Source organism: Rutidosis leptorrhynchoides, chromosome 6 (assembly GCF_046630445.1).
Source record: "Rutidosis leptorrhynchoides isolate AG116_Rl617_1_P2 chromosome 6, CSIRO_AGI_Rlap_v1, whole genome shotgun sequence".
NCBI classification, from domain to species: Eukaryota; Viridiplantae; Streptophyta; class Magnoliopsida; order Asterales; family Asteraceae; genus Rutidosis; species Rutidosis leptorrhynchoides.
Window position 1 is genome coordinate 132,561,148 of NC_092338.1, and position 5,209 is coordinate 132,566,356.

The 5,209-nt window shown below is 35.2% G+C and overlaps 1 non-coding gene across 1 annotated transcript; it reads right to left on the reverse strand.

The window, feature by feature from the left end:
* Positions 1-1,241: 1,241 nt before the first annotated feature.
* Positions 1,242-1,348, reverse strand: LOC139856620 (small nucleolar RNA R71). Its single transcript, XR_011762090.1, has one exon. It is a non-coding gene; the product is annotated as a small nucleolar RNA R71 (small nucleolar RNA).
* Positions 1,349-5,209: the final 3,861 nt, after the last annotated feature.

Genomic DNA, 5,209 nt, shown 5'->3' on the forward strand with positions numbered 1-5,209 from the left:
TAAGTACTTTTTCTTTAGACTAAGATTTAGGTGCTTTAGAATTTTGCGACGCCGTTTTATAAATTTTAGTACTTTTTAAGTTATTGCCGTTTTAGGATATAGAATTTCTTTTAAGCTTTAATATCTTTAGACGTAAGTTTTAATTTTTAGTTTTTAGACTTTTTAGTTTCGACGCGCTACTTTCTTATTTTTATTTTTCGACGCCTATTATTTTTTGACCTTTTATTTTTCGACGTTTTCCGACGCGCTCTTTTTCTTTCTTATTTCTCGCCGCTCTAGTTTTTAGGACATAGAATTTTCTATTTCTTCTCTAAAATTTCTTTAAATTTCAACGAAAAAAAAATTATTTTAAGCGGTTAAATTGATAGACATCCAAAATTTTCTGGTTCGTAGTGATAGTTGGATTTGTTAGTGGCGAGTTGTGGGCTTCCGATTTAAAGGGTCCTGGCTACCTGCTACATCTATTGGCTATTCGAAACGTGGGCAAAATCAAAAAAAGTCTATTAATTTGATAACTTATATAATTTTTATTTTTATAACTAATAGGATATTCAGTGAATGCACCGAGCAAAACGTTCACCACCTGTAACTCGATCAAGACATCTAGCAAATATTGTCGCCTTTGATTTTTCTTTAGAATCTTCATCCAGTCGACCAAGTACTCCAATTCAAATTTCCGATAATCCATTTTTTCAACCCGACCTCACAATTGAGAATTCGGAGGATATTCAGGGACAATTCAGAGATCCTGAACCATTAATCTTTCCTCCGGAACCACTAATCATTCAAACAGAAATTGTCGAGGAACAACCTATTAAATCAGAATCCTGTAGTGATTCAGATTCAACAAATTCAATCATGGAGAATCTGGAACCTCTAAGTATGGAAGACCGAATGAGAGCTAAACGCACTGGCCAAGGTCACGCAATTACTCAACCAGACATTAATGCGCCAGATTATGAAATCAAAGGACAAATCCTACACATGGTAACTAATCAATGCCAATTTAGTGGTGCGCCGAAGGAAGATCCAAACGAACATCTTCGTACATTTAATAGGATTTGTACTCTATTTAAAATAAGAGAAGTGGAGGATGAACGGATATATCTCATGTTATTTCCCTGGACTTTAAAGGGAGAAGCCAAAGATTGGTTAGAATCGTTACCTGAAGGGGCGATTGATAATGGGACGTTTTAGTTGAAAATTTTCTTAAACAATTCTTTCCGGCATCTAAAGCTGTGAGACTTCAAGGAGAAATTTTTACGTTCACACAAAAGCCAAATGAAACTCTATATGAGGCATGGACAAGATTTCGAAAGTTATTAAGAGGATGCCCGCAACATGGTTTAGACACTTGTCAAATAGTACAAATATTCTACCAAGGATGCGACATCACTACATGAAAAAACATCGATATAGCAGCTGGTGGTTCCATTATGAAGAAAACTGCAACTGACGCTTACAAAATTATTGATAACACTGCTTCCCACTCACATGAGTGACATCAAGAAAAAGATATCATTAGATCATCTAAAGCAGCTAGAGCCGATTCTATCCATGACTTAGATTCCATTTCCGCAAAGATAGATGTTGTCGAGAGACGAATGGAAAAAATGACTAAAGATATTCACTCAATACGAATTAGTTGTGAGCAGTGTGGAGGACCACATTTGACAAAAGATTGTCTCAGTATTGAACAAACAATGAAAGAAAGAGAGAATGTTTCATATCTAAACCAAAGGCCTGGAAATAATTATCAGAATAATTATCAACCGCCAAGACCAATTTACAATCAAAACCAGAATTATAACCGAAATGTTCCATACAACAATCAATAAGGTCCTAGCAATCAACAAGTATCCAATAATACTTACAATCAGCAAAGACCTATTTTTCAAAATAAACCACCACAAACCGATGATAAAAAGCCAAATTTAGAAGACATGATGTCAAAGCTAGTTGAATCTCAAACTCAGTTTTTCACATCTCAGAAGCAAATGAATGAACAAAATGCTCAATCATTTAGAAATCAACAAGCTTCTATTCAAAATTTGGAACAAGAAGTAAGCAACCTAGCAAGGTTGATAGGGGAAAGAAAACCGGGAAGTCTACCTAGTGATACAAATGCTAACCCCCAGAATGAAACAGCTAAAGCCATTACCAGAAGAAGTGGTATTACACTTAAACCACCTGAAATACCTGTAATTTCTGATGACTCTATTCCTACTCCACAAGAACCACAGTCTGAGCAAGATAAGGAAACAAAACCGGTAGTTGAAAAGGTTAATGAAGATAACACAGTTAAGGCTAAACCTTATGTTAAACCATACCAACCACCACTTCCTTACCCGAGTAAAATGAGAAAAGAGAGACTTGAAGCCGAGCAATCTAAATTTTTGGATATGTTTAAACAAATAAATGTCAATCTTCCTTTCATTGATGTGATTTCAGGAATGCCTAGATATGCTAAATTTCTGAAAGATCTAATCACAAATAGAAAGAAAATGGAAGAACTCTCGGCTGTTACTATGAATGCTAATTGTTCTGCAGTACTGTTGAATAAGATACCAGAAAAACTATCAGATCCAGGAAGTTTCACAATTCCATGTTTTCTGGGTAGTCTTAGTTCAATAGAAGCATTGGCATATTTAGGTGCTAGTATAAATTTAATGCCGTATTCACTATACGCTAAACTAGACCTTGGAGAATTGAAACCAACACGAATAAGCATACAACTAGCCGATCGATAAGTAAAATATCCTAGAGGGATAATGGAGAACATGCTAGTTAAAGTTGGTACTTTAGTATTTCCAGTAGATTTTGTTATTCTGGACATGGAAGAAGATTCTCAAGTTCCTCTCATATTAGGAAGACCATTCTTAAATACAGCTAAAGCAATAATAGACGTGTTCGGTAAGAAACTGACCCTAAGTATAGAGGACGAGAGTGTTACCTTTTCAGTTGATAGAGCCATGCAACAACCGGAATCTGCAGATGATACATGTTATTATATTCAAACTATTGATTCACATGCAGAATTGTTAGAAGAATTTCCAGAATTACAAGGAACAGGAGAATGTTCTTTAGGAGCTGAAATGTTTAGCTATACTTATGGCTAATGGATATGAACCAACAACAGAAGAAATTCAAATGTTAAAAGAGGAAGACAGATATCGATACAAATCATCGATAGAAGAACCACCGACATTAGAGTTAAAGCCACTTCCAAACCATTTGGAATATGCTTATTTACATGGTGAATCTGAATTACCTGTAATAATATCGTCTTCTCTTACTGAAAATGAAAAATCTCAACTCATTGCTGTGCTAAAAGCTCATAAACCAGCTATTGCATGAAAGATTCATGATATTAAAGGAATAAGTCCTCCGTATTGCACACATAAAATCCTTATGGAAGAAGGTCATAAAACGTATGTGCAACGCCAACGAAGACTAAATCCTAATATGCAAGATGTTGTTAAGAAAGAAATTATTAAACTGCTTGATGCAGGTTTAATTTATCCAATCTCTGATAGTCCATGGGTAAGCCCAGTTCAATGCGTACCTAAGAAGGGTGGCATGACTGTCATCACAAATGAGATAAATGAGCTTATTCCTACTAGGACTGTAACATGATGGTGTGTTTGTATTGGCTATATAAAATTAAATGACGCCACCAGAAAAGATCACTTTCCCTTACCTTTCATTGATCAAATATTAGAAAGATTAGCCAGAAATAGTTACTATTGTTTTCTTGATGGTTTTTTCGAATACTTTCAAATTCCAATAGCACCCGAAGATCAAGAAAAAACCACATTCACGTGCCCTTATGGTACTTTTGCTTACAAACGCATGTCATTTGGACTTTGCAACGCCCCTGTAACCTTTCAAAGGTGCATGATGGCAATTTTTCACGACATGATAGAAGAATGCATGGAACTTTTCATGGATGATTTTTTAGTCTTCAGTGATACATTTGAAACATGTCTACTTAATCTTGAACGAATGCTTATTATATGTGAACAATCAAATCTAGTTCTTAATTGGGAGAAATGCCATTTCATGGTTAAAGAAGGCATCGTTCTTGGTCATAAAATTTCAAAGGAAGGAATTGAAGTGGATAGAGCTAAAGTAGATATAATTACTAAACTTCCACATCCCACCAATGTTAGAGGAGTTAGGAGTTTTCTAGGGCATGCCGGTTTTTACCGACGTTTCATAAAAGATTTTTCTAAAATTGCCACTCCTATGAATAAACTCCTAAAAAGGATGCTCCATTCATCTTTTGAGATGAATGTATCAAATCTTTTAATATTCTTAAAGAAAAACTCACTAATGCGCTGAGCATGATAACTCCAAATTAGAATCTACCATTTGAACTCATGTGCGATGCAAGTGATTTTGCAATGGGAGCCGTTTTAGGACAAAGGATTGAAAAACGATTTCAACCTATTTATTATGCTAGCAAGATGTTACAAGGAGCACAAACGAATTACACAACAACTGAAAAAGAACTCCTTACTATTGTCTTTGCTTTTGACAAATTTCGTTCATATCTCGTTCTAGCAAAAACGGTGGTCTATACTGACCATTTTGCTCATAGATACCTATTTTCGAAACAAGATGTCAAACCACGATTAATCCGTTGGATCTTACACCTACAAGAGTTCAATATTGAAATCTGAGATAAAAAGGGAGCAGAAAATCTCGCCACTGATCATCTTTCTCGTCTTGAAAATCCTGAATTAGAACTTCTAAATGAATCGGCCATACAAGATAACTTTCCTGATGAATATCTATTGAAGATAGATTATAATGAAATTCCATGGTTTGCAGACTATACAAACTACTTAGTATGTGGATTCCTTGAAAAAGGATTGTCGTACCAAAAATGAAAGAAATTCTTTAGTGATATAAAACACTATTTCTGGGAAGATCCACATTTGTTTAAAAGTTGTCCCGATGGAATAATACGCTGATGTGTATTCGGAGATAAAGCTAGTCAAATCTTAAATCATTGTCACACAGGACCAACAGGAGGGCATTATGGGCCTCAACTTACAGCAAGAAAAGTCTACGATGCTGGATTCTATTGGCCTACAATTTTCAAAGACGCACACCTTCTTTGAAAATCCGGTGATGCTTGTCAAAGGGCTAGAAAAATAAGTCAACGTGATGAAATTCCACAAAATGTCATTCAAGTATGTGA